Source organism: Idiotropiscis lumnitzeri, chromosome 9 (assembly GCF_059441095.1).
Source record: "Idiotropiscis lumnitzeri isolate Australia: NSW breed Sydney's pygmy pipehorse chromosome 9, RoL_Ilum_1.0, whole genome shotgun sequence".
Classification (NCBI taxonomy): domain Eukaryota; kingdom Metazoa; phylum Chordata; class Actinopteri; order Syngnathiformes; family Syngnathidae; genus Idiotropiscis; species Idiotropiscis lumnitzeri.
The window spans coordinates 20,593,343-20,614,614 of record NC_142399.1 but is presented as its reverse complement, the minus strand read 5'-3'; the positions used below and the strand labels follow the sequence as shown (position 1 = coordinate 20,614,614).

At 47.0% G+C, this 21,272-nt stretch overlaps 3 non-coding genes across 3 annotated transcripts; all 3 read right to left on the bottom strand.

Moving 5' to 3' along the window:
- Window positions 1-828: 828 nt before the first annotated feature.
- LOC148331173 (5S ribosomal RNA) lies at window positions 829-947 on the bottom strand. The gene has a single exon (XR_015845481.1). It is a non-coding gene; the product is annotated as a 5S ribosomal RNA (ribosomal RNA).
- Window positions 948-1,960: 1,013 nt separating this feature from the next.
- On the bottom strand, window positions 1,961-2,079 carry LOC148331172 (5S ribosomal RNA). Its single transcript, XR_015845479.1, has one exon. It is a non-coding gene; the product is annotated as a 5S ribosomal RNA (ribosomal RNA).
- A 7,815-nt stretch (window positions 2,080-9,894) lies between these two features.
- LOC148331171 (5S ribosomal RNA) lies at window positions 9,895-10,013 on the bottom strand. The gene has a single exon (XR_015845436.1). It is a non-coding gene; the product is annotated as a 5S ribosomal RNA (ribosomal RNA).
- Window positions 10,014-21,272: the final 11,259 nt, after the last annotated feature.

Below are 21,272 nucleotides of genomic sequence, written 5' to 3'. Positions count from 1 at the left end.
TGTTTGCACATACACATGGTTAAATGCGGACAAAAATCCGTAGATGGGCGACCTGTAAAAACGGGACCTTTTGATTGGCTGTGTTCTTACAGGTGACGTTTGCTACAGTCCTGCCGCGGACTACTCGCAAATGCGTGTGCTGATTTACAAATGCGTGTCAGGAGACTTGTGAGTGGCTCCGTAGCTACACGTTCGGACCACATGGGGGCACTAATATTATACCAGCCCCGTACCACCAATATATACACCAATAACAAGGGGTGGCGTTCACTCCGATCCACCCATGGTCATGTACCATTTATTTGACATTATTTAAATTAAATTGGAATAAATGGAAGAATAAAGTGGAACTAATAAAATAAAAACAAATGATATAAGCAGTGAAGCTAAAAAAAAATGAATGAAGCTTCTCTAACCTGCTAATTGCCACATTAACTAAACTTCCCTTTATTGCATTCAGTAAACACCATTTTTTAAAATTGATTCATTAACTTTTTATTTAGTAAACACTCACTGCACCAACCCAACCGGACTGCATCGGGTCATCTGTCTGCTACACCTGTAGACTACGAGAGTCCCCTTTTGGTCTTAATGTGGAGCTCCGGAGCCACACTCAAGTCTCCAGACACGCATTTGCAAATTGCCACACGCATTTGCGAGTCGTCCACGGCGAGACTGTAGCAACACCCAAAGGCAGGGGACGCTGAATGTTGGCATTTTGTGCTCTCAGCCTGTCAGGCGAATATGTGGAAATTTATAAAAAAGCAGCTCGCATACTTGCTTACATTTGTCAAAGTTTTTTTTATTTTTTATTTTTTGCGGTGCAAATGCTCACAGCACCTGGTATTCCCAGGTGGTCTCCCATCCAAGTACTAACCAGGCCCGACCCTGCTTAGCTTCCGAGATCGGACGAGATCGGTCGTTCTCAGGGTAGTATGGCCGTAAGCGACAATTCCTTTCAAAATTTTGCATTTTATACATGTGGTCTTTATTGTGGCAAATACTTCAATCCAAAAATACGTAACAAGAATCTGAAACTATAACCACAGTCACAAATGTGTAACAACAATCTACAATGCATGATTGAAGTCACAGATATATGACAAATATCAGCAAATGTCTACAATGGTTTGTTTGCACATACACATGGTTAAATGCGGACAAAAATCCGTAGATGGGCGACCTGTAAAAACGGGACCTTTTGATTGGCTGTGTTCTTACAGGTGACGTTTGCTACAGTCCTGCCGCGGACTACTCGCAAATGCGTGTGCTGATTTACAAATGCGTGTCAGGAGACTTGTGTGTGGCTCCGTAGCTACACGTTCGGACCACATGGGGGCACTAATATTATAAAAGCCCCGTACCACCAATACATACACCAATAACAAGGGGTGGCGTTCACTCCGATCCACCCATGGTCATGTACCATTTATTTGACATTATATAAATTAAATTGGAATAAATGGAAGAATAAAGTGGAACTAATAAATTAAAAACAAATGATATAACCAGTGAAGCTAAAAAAAAAAAGAATGAATCTTCTCTAACCTCCTAATTGCCACATTAACTAAACTTCCCTTTATTGCATTCAGTAAACACCATTTTTTTAAATTGATTCATTAACTTTTTATTTAGTAAACACTCACTGCACCAACCCAACCGGACTGCATCGGGTCATCTGTCTGCTCCACCTGTAGACTACGAGAGTCCCCTTTTGGTCTTAATGTGGAGCTCCGGAGCCACACTCAAGTCTCCAGACCCGCATTTGCAAATTGCCACACGCATTTGCGAGTCGTCCACGGCGAGACTGTAGCAACACCCAAAGGCAGGGGACGCTGAATGTTGGCATTTTGTGCTCTCAGCCTGTCAGGCGAATATGTGGAAATTTATAAAAAAGCAGCTCGCATACGTGCTTACATTTGTCAAAGTTTTTTTTATTTTATTTTTTTTGCGGTGCAAAAGCTTACAGCACCTGGTATTCCCAGGCGGTCTCCCATCCAAGTACTAACCAGGCACGACCCTGCTTAGCTTCCGAGATCGGACGAGATCGGGGGTTCTCAGGGTAGTATGGCCGTAAGCAACAATTCCTTTCAAAATTTTGCATTTTATACATGTGGTCTTTATTGTGGCAAATACTTCAATCCAAAAATACGTAACAAGAATCTGAAACTATAACCACAGTCACAAATGTGTAACAACAATCTACAATGCATGATTGAAGTCACAGATATATGACAAATATCAGCAAATGTGTACAATGGTTTGTTGGCACATACACATGGTTAAATGCGGACAAAAATCCGTAGATGGGCGAAAACGGGACCATTTGATTGGCTGTGTTCTTACAGGTGACGTTTGCTACAGTCCTGCCGCGGACGACTCGCAAATGCGTGTGCTGATTTGCAAATGCGTGTCAGGAGACTTGTGTGTGGCTCCGTAGCTACACGTTCGGACCACATGGGGGCACTAATATTATACCAGCCCCGTACCACCAATATATACACCAATAACAAGGGGTGGCGTTCACTCCGATCAACCCATGGTCATGTACCATTTATTTGACATTATTTAAATTAAATTGGAATAAATGGAAGAATAAAGTGGAACTAATAAAAGAAGTACCAAAGATATAACCAGTGAAGCAAAAAAAAATGAATGAAGCTTCTCCACACCTGCTAATTGCCACATTAACTAAACTTCCCTCTATTGCATTCAGTAAACACATTTTTTTAAAATTGAATCATTAACTTTTTATTTAGTAAACACTCACTGCACCAACCCAACCGGACTGCATCAGGTCATCTGTCTGCTCCACCTGTAGACTACGAGAGTCCCCTTTTGGTCTTAATGTGTGGCTCCGGAGCCACACTCAAGTCTCCAGACCCGCATTTGCAAATTGCCACACGCATTTGCGAGTCGTCCACGGCGAGACTGTAGCAACACCCAAAGGCAGGGGACGCTGAATGTTGGCATTTTGTGCTCTCAGCCTGTCAGGCGAATGTGGAAATTTATAAAAAAGGAGCTCGCATATTTGCTTACATTTGTCAAAGTTTTTTTTTATTTATTTTTTTTTTTGCGGTGCAAAAGCTTACAGCACCTGGTATTCCCAGGCGGTCTCCCATCCAAGTACTAACCAGGCCCGACCCTGCTTAGCTTCCGAGATCGGACGAGATCGGGCGTTCTTTTTTTTTTTTTTTTTTTTTTTTTTTATTATTGTAATAAAAACATCTGTACAAATAGAGGTTTGACTCAAGATCCAAACATTCGTGAACAAACATCAGTAGGGATGTCCAACGATAGACAGTCGTAACCAAGGATGCATTTTAAAAATGAAAGTCCAGACTGTTGTCAGCAGAGAAAGTTACTAGTCCGTTGTTTACTGCCAAGTCGTCTTGAAAACGTTGGGGTCGATGTTCCTGAAGATGGGTGAGATGGGAGATGACCAACGATTTGAAGATGGACCAGTGATCGCCTTTCCTTTTTTCATGCAGGTGGATGTTTCTTGTGATGACGATGGAATGACGTGCTATGGCCAAGAGCAGCTTGAGGGCTTTGACATTTAGGCCTTTCCATGGTGAAGGGATGATACCGAACAGGAGAAGCCAGGAATTCTGGTCACCGCCACCACCGACTACCGGCGAGGGGAGTTTCACCCCCAGCCTCCTGGCAATGAGATCTTCTAGTCTGGATCTGAAATGTCGCACGACTCGGCATTGGAGAATGAGATGGTGAAAATCCTCCGGTTCCTCTCCGCACACTGGACATGTCCTGTTATAGGCACTTGGTAGAAAAGCATGCAGCGTTGTACATGGAAAGATTATCCTGTGTCTTATTTTAAAATCAGTGTTACTTACCTTGGGTGGAGTACACCAGTTAAACATGTCAGCCCAGATGGACGAGGGAGCCAGGGTGGGGTATGCCTGACGCCACGCGTTTTCTGCTGTTGGCTTTTTCAGTATTTTGGTTAGCAACACATGATAGAGTAGTTTTGTTGTGCACTCTGCCAGTCTAGTCGGCCGAGCCCCAAAGGTCAGCACATAATTTAAATCTGACTTTGTGGTGGTGTCTTCACTCTGTGACATCCGCCCCAGAAGGTGCCCCCAGTGGCAATGCACGGAGTCTCTGATTTTTCCCACTGAGCGCAACACAGTGGCCCTTCGAAAGGGAACTTTGTGGAAGCGAAACAAGGTGCGAATGCGTTCAATGTTAAAATTCCCTTTCTGGTCTAATAAATCACCCATTGTTCTGATGTGTGCACTTTCTAAAACCCCACTTAACATCCTTTCCCCACTCCCTGGCTCACCGCCCAGGAGATCGGGATTGAACCTAAGTGGAATGTTCTGCAGTTGATGGAGTGACATTGGCTCTGTCCTAACCCATGGCCGCAATGCCCACCACGCCTCTAAGATTTCTTTTTCGAAGGGGTCCAGAGGGGGGAACTTCGTGCGAGGCAACATCTGGCAGAGATTGAAGACGCCGTAGCGGCCTAGACCCTCTAAAATTGGCAGAAGAAAATCCTTCCAGGGAGCTGAGAAGGCAGGATTTAAAAACTTTCTGAGCAGCTTCAAGCGTAGTGCAGCCTTTTTTGTGCCAATGTCTGTCAAATTTAAGCCACCTGCTTGGACATCACCGATCAAGGTATAGTGCCCAATGAAACCTCTTTCCCTCTTCCACATGAAATAATTAAAAGTTAAATTTAATCTATTTAAAACATTCGCGGACATGTGAGTGACAGTCAGTGAGTGAATTAATTTTGAAATACACAGGTTATTGATGACCAATATTTTCCCTTTCAGAGTTAAATTCCTGAATTTCCCCATATCTAAAGTGGATTTCACTTGTGGTAAAACTGTTTCCCATTGCTGTTCATCACAACGAGAAGTGTTCTCCCCAATCCAAACACCAAGGATTTTTTGGCTGAGTGTGGCCTCTTTAAAACCCCAGGTCTTTGGCACAGCGCTGGTGGTACCTAAAACGGCCATGGTGGAATTATCTAAATTGACTTTTGCACCCGAGGCTTGGCAGAAAATGTTGAGCTCGTTGAGAGCTACACTTAGACTCTCCACGTCTCTGACAAACAGGTTTGTATCGTCCGCATACTGTAGAATCTTAACTTCGCGTCCACTTGGTGTCCAAATGCCTTTTATGCTGTTATTTTGTTTGAGGAGGGCCGCAAGTGGTTCTACAACAAGGCTAAAGAGTAGTGAGGACAGGGGGCACCCCTGTCTCACTGACCTTCCCAATTTAACAGGTCCTGTCAGTAGTCCGTTCACTTTGATTTTACTGGCTGCGTTTGCATACAGACGTTTTATCCAATTGGTAAAGGAAGACCCAAATCCAAATTTGTCAAGCACCTTCCATAAAAAAGAGTGCTCCACCCTATCAAAGGCTTTTTCGAAATCGAGGCTGACATGAATTCCGCACGAGGCAGCCATGTGTTTAGTTAAATACTTTATACTTAAAATAGTGTCTGAAATATCCCTTGTCGGAATGCTATATGACTGCGTTTCGGAGATGATGGTACCTATTACTTTTTTGAGACGAGCTGCTAAAACTTTGGCTAAGATTTTATAGTCAGTGTTCAAAAGACTAATCGGTCTATAGTTGCTCAATTGTTCAGACGCACCTTTCTTGTGTATTAACGTAACGGTACCTTCGCAAAATGATGAAGGGACCAGATCTTTTTTTTCCATGTGATGAAACAAATTGAGCAAGATAGGTGACAGCTTTTTCATAAAAGCCTTAAAGAACTCAGCCGTTAGACCATCGCAACCTGGGCTTTTTTTATTATTTAGATCTTGGATTGCCTTTGTGATTTCGAATTCGGACATTGAGTTGTCGCACATGTCTTTATCGTCCACACTCAGTACACGGTTTAAGGCGGCTATGGCCTCTGTGGCATGATCTGTCAACGGTTGTCGGAATTTGAAGAGATCAGTATAGAAAAATTCGACCTCTTCTAAAATGTCATCAATGTCCGTGACCATCGCGTGAGATTTGTGAGACCACAATTTATATATGCTTTTCCTTGTTTATTTTTTTCCAGTCCCAAAAAGTACGCTGTTGATCGCTCGCCCTCTACAGCATTTTGAGCTTTGGCCCTCAGGGCTGCCCCTCTACACTTCTTTGCTTCAAGCAGCTCGAGTTTATGTTGCAGCGAGAAAAATAACGGGTCCACAGGCCCACGTGTTATCGCCGCAGATAGAGTTATTTTCAGCAATTGGTCTCTCACAGTGTTCTCCTCTAATTTTTCCTCCCAAGACTTAGCTCTACAATGATTAATTGACAATTTTTTTAAACGTAGTTTGACACTTTCCCACCAGTCTGTGATCCTGTCTACATACTTAGACTCCTCCTTTATCCCATCAAGAAAATAGTTTACTTTTGAAATAAAGCTCTCATCTTCTAGAAGCGAATTATTGAAGACCCAGAGACCACCGGTCCGCCTGCTTTTGTATAGACATAGATCAAACGACAGTAGCGCGTGATCACTCTGTCCAGACCATGTGTACTTGGGATTGTCCAGTCTCTGCGCAAGGGAAGCAGACGCTAAGCACAAGTCAATGCGCGATTGTTTAAGCGTGCCCAGTACTATTTGTTTGCGCGAGAAAGCCCTCCCCCTGAGGTTTAGGGTTCTCCAGATTTCTAACATATTGTTGTTGTTGATCAAGTTCAGTAGACAATTTCTGCTGACATCATTTTTGTAGGTGTTGTTGACACTAATGTCCAATTTACTCAGGGCGACATTGAAGTCGCCAGTCATGATTGTTCTATTGTTGACAAAAGAAAACACATGTAAGAAAAAGTCTCGTCTTTTTAGCTCCAGGTTTGGTGCATGGAGGTTGATGAGTCGGAGAGGCAATGAGCCATTAAAGTCTACCACTATAAATCTGCCCCCCGGATCAGCATGCACCAGGTTGGGGTGGCCCAGTGCACAGGTCCTAGACAGGATTGCTACGCCACAAGACCTGGGGGAGCCGAGGGCTACATGTACAGAGCCACGTACCATGCGACGAATCTTGTCAACATGCTCTTGGCTCCACCAGGTCTCCTGCAGACAAAGAACATCCCACTTTGTGTTATGTAAAATGTTGTCAATTTTGAGGTTGCTCCGCAGCCCGCAGGCATTAGCTGACACAAGGAGAACAGTCATTTTAAAGATAGGAGGGGAAGAGGCTTATCACTTAGACTTCTTCGATCTTCCTTTTCTCAAGCCTTCAGATTGCCTCTTTTTGGGTTCCGCTGTGCTGTGTTCCATTTTGTCATCAGACAATTTACAACTGTCATGACACTTGTCGACCGGTAAGGGGGCTTCTGCCATGTGGCATTGCGGCATCATTTGGGGCAATGATGAGCCTTCAGGCTGACCAACATTCCTCCCCACCGCAGATATCTCGCTCTCTCCCGTATCGCCGGTGCACGAGGCATTTAGGGAGGTCGGCAGGGAAAAATTGATACTGCTGATCCTTTCTGGATGTTGTTTCTTCCCCGGCCTAGGGATACAACTTTCCATAGTTGTCCCCCCCCTCTCAGGGGCAGAGAGTGGAATCTGCCCAACACTCACCCCCTTCAAAGGTTCGGCCCCGGTCGACATGGGATCAGGGGTAGGGCGATGCGCACCCCCCCGCCTCGTTCGTGAGGAGAGCTAGGATTTTGACCTATAACTCCCTCCACTACAGGCACCCTTGTCCCACACAGCACTGTATCAGAGCTCATCTCACTATTCTCAAACAGGTGAGCTTTTGAAAGGTTTGTTTCTGGCAGGCGGACAACCGGCTTTGCGATAGTGGGACTGTCTTCCATTTCTATCGGTGCGGCCACAGAAATATCCTCGCCACAAACACAAAGGACAGGGTATTGTCTGCACACACCACAACGACGAAGGTGAGTCTCATTACATTCTCTGGCATAATGCCCCTGCTTGCCACATTTCCGGCACAAGAATTCCGGACAATCCCTGTACACATGTTCCGGGGACAGGCAACCTCTACACACTTTGACCTGTCGATCATGGATCACCCTGAAATATTCAGGCCCTGAGGCAGTGATGAAGCGAGCAGAATATGGTAAAGATTTTACAGTGTCAGTAAATCTTACTTTAACAAAGCGGGTCCCGTCAGCTACATCGGTGCCCGGCCACATTTTCCTCCGTACATTGGAGGTCGCCGATACGCCCCAGGACTGAAGTTTATCATATATTTCGGAGTCTTCAATATATGCCGGCAGGTGTAGAAAGGATACGACCATTTCGTCGGTTGTTATCTCTCGAACATGTATCCGCGCCGCGCCCATCCGGAAGCCATCAAGTAGCTTCTTCTTCGCTTGAATAGAGCTAACTGTTATTTCAAATTTGTCAGAGGAAATCCTCCGACAGGCCTTAATCTGCCCACACACTTCCTTAATTCCCCTAATTAACCATAAAGGAGTGATCTCATCACCATTGTCTATGTCCAGAAATACCGTGAGGTCTTTATCAAAAATTATGCTCTCAGTCACAACATTGCTCACCATTCCATCGCTGTTCAAACCTTGTCTCTTGGTCGCCGCCAGCATGCCATCAGGCACTCGATTCAATGACTGCTCCATGGTTTGTCCGAATGAGTCCATTGAACCTGGATCTGGGAGAAAGAAGGGGGGGGATGGGGAGAAGAAACAAAAGAAACCCCCCTCCACAGCACGGAGGCTGGGAGGAGAAAAAAAAAGCTAAACAAAAACTCCCAAAAATTCAGAAAAGATTAACCAAGATTTGCCACAAAAAAAGACATAAGCCAGGAGCATAGAGCTCTGACTGTCACCTCTGCACACTCACGCAGAGTGACAATCAGGCACACCTGCAATCACTCAACCAACCACACCTGGGCGTTCTCAGGGTAGTATGGCCGTAAGCGACAATTCCTTTCAAACTTTTGCATTTTATATATGTGGTCTTTATTGTGGCAAATCAATCCAAAAATCCGTAACAAGAATCTGAAACTATAACCACAGTCACAAATGTGTAACAACAATCTACAATGCATGATTGAAGTCACAGATATATGACAAATATCAGCAAATGTGTACAATGGTTTGTTGGCACATACACATGGTTAAATGCGGACAAAAATCCGTAGATGGGCGACCTGTAAAAACGGGACCTTTTGATTGGCTGTGTTCTTACAGGTGACGTTTGCTACAGTCCTGCCGCGGACTACTCGCAAATGCGTGTGCTGATTTACAAATGCGTGTCAGGAGACTTGTGTGTGGCTCCGTAGCTACACGTTCGGACCACATGGGGGCACTAATATTATACCAGCCCCGTACCACCAATATATACACCAATAACAAGGGGTGGCGTTCACTCCGATCCACCCATGGTCATGTGCCATTTATTTGACATTATTTAAATTAAATTGGAATAAATGGAAGAATAGAGTGGAACTAATAAAATAAAAACAAATGATATAACCAGTGAAGCTAAAAAAAATGAATGAAGCTTCTCTAACCTGCTAATTGCCACATTAACTATACTTCCCTTTATTGCATTCAGTAAACGCCATTTTTTAAAATTGATTCATTAACTTTTTATTTAGTAAACACTCACTGCACCAACCCAACCGGACTGCATCGGGTCATCTGTGTGCTCCACCTGTAGACTACGAGAGTCCCCTTTTGGTCTTAATGTGGAGCTCCGGAGCCACACTCAAGTCTCCAGACCCGCATTTGCAAATTGCCACACGCATTTGCGAGTCGTCCACGGCGAGACTGTAGCAACACCCAAAGGCAGGGGACGCTGAATGTTGGCATTTTGTGCTCTCAGCCTGTCAGGCGAATATGTGGAAATTTATGAAAAAGCAGCTCGCATACTTGCTTACATTTGTCAAAGTTTTTTTTATTTATTTATTTTTGCGGTGCAAAAGCTTACAGCACCTGGTATTCCCAGGCGGTCTCCCATCCAAGTACTAACCAGGCCCGACCCTGCTTAGTTTCCGAGATCGGACGAGATCGGGCGTTCTCAGGGTAGTATGGCCGTAAGCGACAATTCCTTTCAAAATTTTGCATTTTATACATGTGGTCTTTATTGTGGCAAATACTTCAATCCAAAAATACGTAACAAGAATCTGAAACTATAACCACAGTCACAAATGTGTAAGAACAATCTACAATGCATGATTGAAGTCACAGATATATGACAAATATCAGCAAACGTGTACAATGGTTTGTTGGCACATACACATGGTTAAATGCGGACAAAAATCCGTAGATGGGCGACCTGTAAAAACGGGACCTTTTGATTGGCTGTGTTCTTACAGGTGACGTTTGCTACAGTCCTGCCGCGGACTACTCGCAAATGCGTGTGCTGATTTACAAATGCGTGTCAGGAGACTTGTGTGTGGTGTTGCGTTTGCAGCTTCGTATTCCATATTTCCTTTCGGCTCACCGCACCAACACAACACCACGACAAGTTTAGGATGTTTCCATCTTGCTGTTTATTTTTCAGTCACTCGACACAACATGTCTTCCCACAGCCAACATCCATAAAAGTAATTTTTAACAAACGTAAAACGTCATCACGTAAACCACGCGAGATTTACGACAGTCACGAAAATATATGTGACATTCAACAAAATACACACATACCCAAATTTACATAATGACATATAATTAAATATATCATTACTTAAACTAAAGAATACCATGAGAGAATATAATTCAACACCCTCCCTTGCTCTCATCAGCTCAAAACAATGACCTTTAATTTCCAAAGAACCAAGTTTTAAATTTTTCAATCCTAATCCTAGATGCTGCTTTTGTTAATATGTCTGCAATCATGTTTTCTGACGGACAGTATGCAATGTCTATTTTTCCATTTTGAAGTGCTTCACGGATGAAGTGAAACCTAACATCAATGTGTTTAGATCTCTGTCTATTCACTGGGTTTTTGGTCAAAGCAATGGCCCCTTGATTGTCTCCATAAATCCTGGTGCAACTGTATGTTGTATGATCCATACCATTTAACAACTGAATTAAATACATGCTTTCTTGTGTAGTGGTTGCCAAAGCAATGTATTCAGCTTCACAAGTTGAAAGAGCCACTATAGGCTGCTTCTTCGACTTCCATGAGATTGCAGGGCCTTGTTTTGTCATGCTGAAGCAGTAGCCCGTAGTGCTACGTCTGTCTTCTACAGATGATGCCCAATCAGAGTCACTGAACGCCACCAGGTTTAAATCTTCATCATTTTTCTTGTATATTAATTCGTAATCCATGGTACCTTTTAGATATCTCAAAACATGTTTAGCAGTCACTAAATTGCATGCTTTTGGGTTTGCAAGTGTTTGTGTAAAGTCTGGCTGCTTTTCCAGCCGTGGCCGGAAAAGCAGCGAGGATGGAACTCCTTAAACGCGGACACGGGAGACAAGGTAGTTGACAATAGGTTTATTGTCAGAATCAAATTAAGCAAACTACGGAGGCGAAGCCGACAAGAATTAACAGAAAGCGCTGGAGGGAAAAGCCACTCCAGGGACATAACAGTAACGAGAACAAAAAGCGCTTGCACATGCAAGGTAAGATGAAAGTAACAAAAAGAGATCGAGCAAAGGAATCCGACAAGCAGAGAGCGTAATCGAGGAACGAGGCGAAGGTCATAACACTAACAGATCAAGAATACAATGAGCGAACTACACAGACGTGGAACGTGGTCGTGAGCATTGAGAAGGAATAATCCGACGCTGAGGAGTCAGCGTCGGAGGCATAAATAGACCGGGTAATCAAGGCTTGACAAGGCACAGCTGAGCTGCCGGTGGGCGTGACTCTCCGGCCGTGAGCACATGGCATGACAAGAATGCCGGGGGCCACGCCCACAGGTCAGCTGGGAAAACAAAACAAAAGACACGTGGCATGACAAAACAAGGATCATGACAGTACCCCCCCCTTAACGGACGCCTCCTGGCGGACTACCGGGCTTGCCCGGGTGACTATTGTGGAAGTCATTAATGAGCGTGTGGTCCATAATCCAGGAGCGGGGGACCCATTGGCGCTCTTCCGGTCCGTAACCCTCCCAGTCGACCAGGTACTGCACACCCCTGCCCCTGCGCCTGGAGTCCAGAATTTCCCGCACCGTGTACACCGGATCTCCATCGATGATCCTCGGCGGCGGAGGGAGGGCGGGTGGCGGAAGCAGTGGGGATGAGGAGACGGGTTTGATGAGGGACACATGGAAGACAGGGTGGACTTTCATGGTTGCGGGGAGCTTGAGCTTGATCGCCACCGGGTTGACGATGGCCTCGACCTCGAAGGGCCCCAGGAAGCGTGGGCCCAGCTTGCGTGAGGTGCCTGCAAGCTTGAGGAAGCGCGTTGAGAGCCATACCTTGTCGCCTGGGTGGTAGGTCGGAGCCGGTCGGCGGCGGCGATCGGCGATCTGCCGGTTGCGTTCGGCGGTACGGGACAAGGCCGCTCGGGCCTCCCGCCATACGTGGTGGGCGCGCTTGAGGTGCTGCTGGACGGAGGGTACCTCAACCATCCCCTCCTGGGATGGAAAAAGCGGCGGCTGGTAGCCGTAGGCCGCCATGAAGGGCGACTGTCCCGTGGCAGATGATACCAGCGTGTTGTGGGCGTATTCCACCCAGGACAGATGGTCAGACCATGATGACGGGCGGTCGCCGCATACGCACCGTAGGGTGGCTTCCAGGTCTTGATTGGCCCTTTCGGACTGGCCGTTCGACTGGGGGTGGTATCCGGAGGACAGGCTTGACGTGGCCCCCAGTGCTCGGCAGAAGAGCCTCCATACCCGGGAGCCGAATTGTGGGCCTCGGTCCGACACTAGGTCGGCAGGAATCCCATGGAGCCTGAAAACATGTGACACGAGCAGTTTAGCGGTCTCAAGAGCCGATGGTAGCTTGGGCAGGGCCACAAAGTGAGCAGACTTAGAAAAACGATCAACGATTGTGAGGATGACCGAGTTGCCCTTTGACGTGGGCAGACCGGTCACAAAGTCCAAGGCTATGTGTGACCACGGTCGGGCCGGAACGGGCAGTGGGTGAAGTAGCCCCGCCGGCGGCTGGTGCGACGCCTTGTTCGTCGCACAGGAGGAGCAGGCCTTGACGTAATCTTGGACATCCTTTCGCAAGTCGGGCCACCAGAAGCGTTGGGCGACGAGACCGAGGGTGCGACGAATTCCGGGATGACAAGCCACCCTGGAGGAATGCCCCCACTTTAGCACCTCCGTGCGGAAACGGTCCGGAACGAACAGCCGACCAGCTGGGCACTCGGACGGTTCGCCTTCCTCCGCCTGTACCCGCAGAATGCGTTGCTCGATCTCCCAGCGCAGAGCTCCCACCAGGCGGTGATCCGGGACGACGCTGTCTGGCTCGGGCTCCTCCTCCACGGGATCGTGGACCCTGGACAGGGCATCAGACTTGGCGTTCTGAGAGCCGGGGCGGTAGGTCAAGACATAGTCGTAGTGGCTGAGGAGCAGGGACCACCGTGCCAGGCGTGGGCTAAGTCTCTTTACGGATCGGATGTATGCCAGGTTCTTGTGGTCGGTGTACACGGTGAACGGGTGAGCGGCGCCCTCCAGCCAGTGGCGCCACTCTTGGAGGGCGAGAACGACGGCGAGGAGCTCCCGGTTTCCCACGTCGTAGTTGGCCTCGGCAGGGGTGAGGCGGCGGGAGAAGAAGGCGCAAGGGTGGAGCTTCTGGTCGACCGGGGAGCGCTGGGACAGCACCGCCCCCACTCCCGAATCAGAGGCGTCCACTTCTACAATGAAAGGTAGATCAGAATTAACATGGTGTAAGACAGGGGGGTTGGTGAACGCCCTCTTGAGAGCCGAAAACGCCTCCTCGGCCTCCCGATCCCATGAGAAGCGAACCTTGGTGGAGGTGAGGCGGGTGAGCGGTAGCGCTCGGCGGCTATAGTCTTGAATAAAACGGCGGTAAAAGTTCGCAAACCCGAGAAATCGCTGTAATTGTTTGCGGTTAATGGGTGTCGGCCAGTCCACTACGGCACTAATCTTGGCCGGGTCGGCCCTGAGCCGCCCCTCCTCCACAATGAAACCCAAAAATTGGACCGAACGGACGTGAAACTCGCACTTCTCCGCTTTAATGTATAAGCGGTTCTGGAGAAGACGCTGCAGCACGGCCCGCACGTGCTGCTGGTGCTCCTTGACCGAGCGCGAGAAGATAAGTATATCATCGAGGTATACTAAGCAAAAGATATTCAGCATGTCGCGGAGCACGTCGTTAATAAGGTTTTGGAAAACCGCGGGAGCGTTAGTCAGGCCGAAAGGCATGACTCGATATTCGAAGTGCCCTATGGGGGTCTTGAACGCGGTCTTCCACTCGTCCCCCTCCCGAATGCGCACCAGGTGGTAAGCGCTGCGCAGATCTAATTTTGTAAATATGGTGGCGGAATTGTAACGGGGCGAAGGCGGAGTCGAGCAGCGGGAGCGGATATCGGTTCTTGACAGTGATGTCGTTTAACCCCTTGTAGTCGACACATGGGCGTAACGTCTTGTCTTTTTTCGGAACAAAGAAAAACCCCGAACCTACCGGGGATTTGGACGGCCTGATCAACCCCGCTGCGAGGGACTCGGAGATATATTGTTTCATGGCTGCTTGCTCCGGCTGGGACAGCTTGTATAGGCGAACCGACGGAAGAGGCGCGTCGGGCACCAAGTCTATGGCGCAATCGTAAGGACGGTGGGGGGGCAAGGACTGGGCCCTGTCTTTACTGAAAACCCCTCTGAGGTTGTGGTAAATCTGGGGCACGTTACTTAGGCAAATGACCTCGGGGGTTGAGGATCGGGGGCTCGGCCCCTCCTCCGCGGCGCGTAAACAATGTGCGTGACAGTAGGGGCTCCAGTTGTCGAGCGCCAACCTATCCCAATCTATGACGGGCTGGTGGAACCGTAACCAGGGAAGCCCCAGAACGATGGGAGCTGCTCTGGATGGCATAACAAAAAATGCCCGTTTCTCTATATGATTGCCTAACAACCTTAACGTGAGAGGCGAGGTCACCTGCCTGATCTCCGCCAGGAGCCGTCCGTCGAGATCACAAACTCTTTTGGGCTTCGCGAGAATGTTGACGGTGCAACCTAACTTGGCGACCAACCCGGGGTCAATAAAACAATCGTCGGCGCCGGAGTCCACTAGGGACTGGACCCTGAGCCGGGCGGCCGGGCCGATTACCTCTCCACTCAGCTCAAGTCTCTTGGGCCCCTCGGCCCCCATGTCCCCGGGGTCGGCAGGCGGTTCGTCGGACTCCTCCTCGTGAGAGAAGGAGGAGTCGAGCGGTGCGGCGGGCGACTTACATAGTTCGTCGGGGGTCGCTTGAGAAGGGTTGCGTGAAGGGCGTGCCGTGCAGGAGGACACGCGGTGACCAGCCGCGCCGCAGTAGAAGCAGGACCCAGAGCGAAGGCGTCTCTGGCGTTCCGTAGAATCCAACCGGCCCCCTCCCAGCTGCATAGGCTCATCGGCATGGCGGAAGGTGGCGGCCGGCTGGCGCGCTGCCTCTGTGCGCGGTTGCTCCACTCCCCTCTCCCGACGTCTCTCCCGCAGGCGATTGTCCAGACGGATTGCCAGGGAGATGAGTTCCTCCAGGGAAGCGGCGTCCTCGCGAACGGCGAGCTCGTCTTTTAAGGCTGTATTGAGTCCACGGCGGAACAAGGTTCGTAGGGCGCAGTCATTAAACCCGCTCTCCGCCGCGCTAATGCGGAAGCTGATCGAATAATCGGCCACAGATTGGCTGCCCTGCGTGCAGTCAAGGAGTTCCCCGCCCGCCGCCCTCCCCTGAATCGGGTGGTGAAACACACGCTGGAATTCATCCAGGAACAGGGGAAAGGATGAACGGAGATCGGAACGCGCGTTGCTCACGGCCACGGCCCAGGCGCTAGCTTGACCGGTCAATAAACTCATCATGAAGGCCACCTTGGCGCTATCGTGGGCATAAGTGAGCGGTTGCTGATCGAAAATCAGGCGGCACTGATGAATGAATTGGGCGCATGTGCCGGGCTCCCCCCCATAGCGTGGGGGATGCGGTAAATTTGGCTCGCGAGAGTCGTCGGATCGGGGGTCTCGACGGTCCGCGGCAGGAGACTGCCAAGGTGGGTGTCGAGAGCGTCGAGGTGGCGGGCCAACTGGACAACGGCGCTGCGGAGCTCCGCCAGCTCCGTCGCCTGCTGTCCCACCATCTCGCCTTGACTGGCCAAGACTCTGTGAAGTCTCGCCGCGTCCGCGGAGTCCATGTTGGTCGGATTATTCTGTAAGGTCTGGCTGCTTTTCCAGCCGTGGCCGGAAAAGCAGCGAGGATAGAACTCCTTAAACGCGGACACGGGAGACAAGGTAGTTGACAATAGGTTTATTGTCAGAATCAAATTAAGCAAACTACGGAGGCGAAGCCGACAAGAATTAACAGAAAGCGCTGGAGGGAAAAGCCACTCCAGGGACATAACAGTAACGAGAACAAAAAGCGCTTGCACATGCAAGGTAAGATGAAAGTAACAAAAAGAGATCGAGCAAAGGAATCCGACAAGCGACAGGCAGAGAGCGTAATCGAGGAACGAGGCGAAGGTCATAACACTAACAGATCAAGAATACAATGAGCGAACTACACAGACGTGGAACGTGGTCGTGAGCATTGAGAAGGAATAATCCGACGCTGACTCCTCAGCGTCGGAGGCATAAATAGACCGGGTAATCAAGGCTTGACAAGGCACAGCTGAGCTGCCGGTGGGCGTGACTCTCCGGCCGTGAGCACATGGCAAGACAAGAATGCCGGGGGCCACGCCCACAGGTCAGCTGGGAAAACAAAACAAAAGACACGTGGCATGACAAAACAAGGATCATGACAGTTTGTGACAATTTGCTCACTATCCAGCTGATATCTGGTCTTGTACACGTCATGGCATAAATCAGGCTACCTACAATCTCACGGTACTCTTTAGGGTTGGCCATCTCATTTTTATTACTTTCTTCATTCACCCCCAGTATTGGTTCACTTGGTGTGTATCTGGGTTTACAGTCTGACATTCCAAATCTTTCAAGCACTTTGACGATATACCTTTTCTGACTCATTTTGATTTCTTCACCCTTTTGCTCAAACTGAATGCCCAAGAAGTACGATATTTTGCCCAAATCTTTCATATTGAACCTGGATTTCATGGTGTCTTTGAATTTATTAAGTAGATCACTGTTGCTTGCTGCCACTATTAGATCATCTACCCAAATGATAATAATGATCACCTCATTTTCTATCTGTTTCCTGTATACGCAGTGATCAGATAGATTTCTCACAAAATTTCCTTGCTCTAGGTGATCATTTAGAAGCTTGTACCAGTTCCTTCCAGATTGTTTAAGGCCATAGAGGGATTTCTTTAGCCTATATACCAACTTCTCGCCTTTTTCTGATGTCTTTTCAAAACCCTCAGGCTGCTCTAAGAAGATTTCTTCATCTATCGGCGCATGCAAATAAGCTGTTTTTACATCCATTTGGTGGACGATGAGATTGTTTTGGACTGCTATCTGCATCAAAGCCCGTACAGATGTGATGTTAGCTGTTGGAGCAAACGTCTCATGGTAGTCAATGCCTTCTGTTTGACTGTGGCCCTTAGCAACGTATCTAGCTTTATATACTTTTCCTCTTTCTGAATTTTCTTTCAAGGCATATACCCATTTTCCCCCTATTAAGTTCCTGCTTTCGGGTTAAGAAACCAGTTCAAATGTTTCATTTTCTTGGAGTGACTGAATTTCTTCCTTCATTGCTTGTATCCATCCGGGTGCCTCGACCGACATCCGGGCTTCACTATACGTTTGTGGAACGTCACATATGGCTCTGTAACAATGATCAACATTTGTGTTAGCAATATCGTTGTCATTGAGGTCTGTCAGATAATCATTTAAGTATTTTGGAGGATTCTTTTCTCTTTTTGGATAACGGTGGTTTATACCGTAATCAGGACTTGCATTTTTCGTTTTGTCACCTCGTGTTTCTGACGCCTCATCATACTGTGACACATCTGTATTTATCATGCCCTCGTTCTCATTAAAGTCATGACTTTCACTGCCAACTTCATCGTGTGGTTTATCTTCAAAACCCTCAGTGTTAGAAAATGTACTCCTGCTTCCCATGATTTCTGAATCCAATTCATCTGTTTGTGTCTCTCTTTCCATGCACTTATTTTTGATGAATTTTACCAGTCTGTGTTTCGATACTTTTTCAGTTTGTGGGTTATACACCAGATATGCAGGGCTGTTTTTACTGTACCCCACAAAAATCCCCTTTTCACCTCTTGCATCTAATTTCTTGTGATTGTGCTTGTATACATAACATTCTGATCCAAACACCCACAGTTTGGAAAGATCTGGTTTTCTTCCTGTCATCATGAAATATGGAGTGTTTTTAACCCTGTCATTGTAACATCTGTTACGGATATGAGCAGCATTTTGGACAGCATAAGGCCACAGCACTTTTGGTAACCCCTTTTCTAATAACAGGCACCGTCCCATTTCAAAGAGTGTTCTCCATTGTCTTTCGGCTGTACCATTTTGGTGTGGAGAGTATGGGGATGAAGTTTCCTGTCTAATGCCTTTATCCCTCAAGAGCGACTGAAAGGCATTGTTGGTGTATTCTGTACCATTATCCGATCTAATGCATTTGACACTGCCGTATGGGGCACTGTCAGCAAGGAATTTTTCTGTTGCTAATAGTGTGTCACTTTTGCTTTTGAGAAAATAAACAGACACGGCCCCTGAAAAATCGTCTATGAATGAAACTGCATACTTGTAACCATCCTGACTAGTTGGTTCAATGGGGCCTGCCAAGTCAGTGTGCACCATCTCAAGAGGTGCATTAGCTTTTGCATTCAATGTCCTATTTCTACTATTGATGAATTTTCCCTCTGTGCACACATTGCATTCTACTTTAGAGTTACCTGTAATTGTCATGCCCTTTACCACATTTGGCAATTTTAACACATCATCCATATTACAGTGTCCCAAAATTTCATGCCATGTTTTGACATCACAAGTCAGATTCGCATTGTCCTTTGACTTCATGTCAGTAAATGACTCATCATAGTTTTGTTCGTTGTGATTTACCGTTCTCACGAAGTACAGTCTTTCATGTTCCTCGACGTCGAAAACTGTTCCATCTTTGGTTATGAGTTCATTTTGTCCTTCCTTGAATGTTACTATGGCTCCATCCGACGTAGCTGCTTTCACTGACATGATGCTTTGAGGGTACGTTGGTATATACAAGGCTTTCTTCAACGTGACACCGACACATCTTCCTTTCGCGTCCTGGAGGAAGACCTTGGCATCTCCTCTTTTCAATGCAACATTGTTTTTCCTGGTTCCGTCTGCTGGTTCCATATAATGTCTTGCTGGGTTGAAAGTCTCATCAAACGTTGTGAATTTGTGTTCCTCATTTACAACATGTGATGTTGCTCCACAGTCCACCATTAATGCATTCCTTTTAGCATTGTATGAGAGATATTTGTGGTTGACCTTGAACACAAATGTCTCTTCCTCCTCATGATCCTGTTGTCTTTCTGACGTTTGTTTTGCTTCATCTTTCATCTTGGTTTTTCTCCTGCATGTCTCATCACTGTGTGTAGCACTCCTGTGGTAGTTGCACCACTTCGTCACCCCTCTTTGGCGGCAATCTCTCACAAGATGTCCACGGTTTCCACATCCGTAGCAGACGACCGATGATATGTCTACTTTCATTACATTGTCTGTCTTTGTGTTAGAGTCAAACTTTTCCGTCTCCTCGTAGCTTCGTAGCCGACTTTTAAACTGTGCAAACGTTAAGTCATCGCTGCTTTGTGTAGTGTGGACGCAGAAAGGCTTGATGTTTCTGGGAGGCCCTTCAGAATCATAGCTATTATCAGTCCATCACTTATTATCTCCTTTGCATTTCTCAAGGAGGTTACTGCCTTCTCAGCACGAATGACATAGTCGGTTATAGTTTCCTCAGTTTCTTTCTTTAAGGAAGTTAATTCCGTATACAGGGCAATAATTCTGGGCTTACCCTGACTCGCGTAATGGCCGCGTAGTATTTCCAACGCCTTTTTGCCGTCGTCTGCCGCTTCTCTCATCACCAATGACAGGCTTGTGTCGTCGAGAAACTGAATTAGCTCCGCGTAGCATTCTTCATTCTTTTGTGGATCGGGTGCGGCGGTAGACAGTATAGTGTCTTTCAATCCGAGTATCCTCAAATGGCCGAGGAACTTTACCTCCCAAAGTTCGTAGTTGTTTTCATTCCCGTCGAAAACTAACCGTTGCCATCTTCCTCCTCCTGTGCCGCGCCTGGGCCCATAACCTGTTGCGTTTGCAGCTTCGTATTCCATATTTCCTTTCGGCTCACCGCACCAACACAACACCACGACAAGTTTAGGATGTTTCCATCTTGCTGTTTATTTTTCAGTCACTCGACACAACATGTCTTCCCACAGCCAACATCCATAAAAGGCATTTTTAACAAACGTAAAACGTCATCACGTAAACCACGCGAGATTTACGACAGTAACGAAAATATATGTGACATTCAACAAAATACACACATACCCAAATTTACATAATGACATATAATTCAATATATCATTACTTAAACTAAAGAATACCATAAGAGCATATAATTCAACATTTGGCTCCGTAGCTACACGTTCGGACCACATGGGGGCACTAATATTATACCAGCCCCGTACCACCAATATATACACCAATAACAAGGGGTGGCGTTCACTCCGATCCACCCATGGTCATGTGCCATTTATTTGACATTATTTAAATTAAATTGGAATAAATGGAAGAATAAAGTGGAACTAATAAAATAAAAACAAATGATATAACCAGTGAAGCTAAAAAAAATGAATGAAGCTTCTCTAACCTGCTAATTGCCACATTAACTAAACTTCCCTTTATTGCATTCAGTAAACACCATTTTTTAAAATTGATTCATTAACTTTTTATTTAGTAAACACTCACTGCACCAACCCAACCGGACTGCATCGGGTCATCTGTCTGCTCCACCTGTAGACTACGAGAGTCCCCTTTTGGTCTTAATGTGGAGCTCCGGAGCCACACTCAAGTCTCCAGACCCGCATTTGCAAATTGCCACACGCATTTGCGAGTCGTCCACGGCGAGACTGTAGCAACACCCAAAGGCAGGGGACGCTGAATGTTGGCATTTTGTGCTCTCAGCCTGCCAGGCGAATATGTGGAAATTTATAAAAAAGCAGCTCGCATACTTGCTTACATTTGTCAAAGTTTTTTTTATTTATTTTTTTTTGCGGTGCACA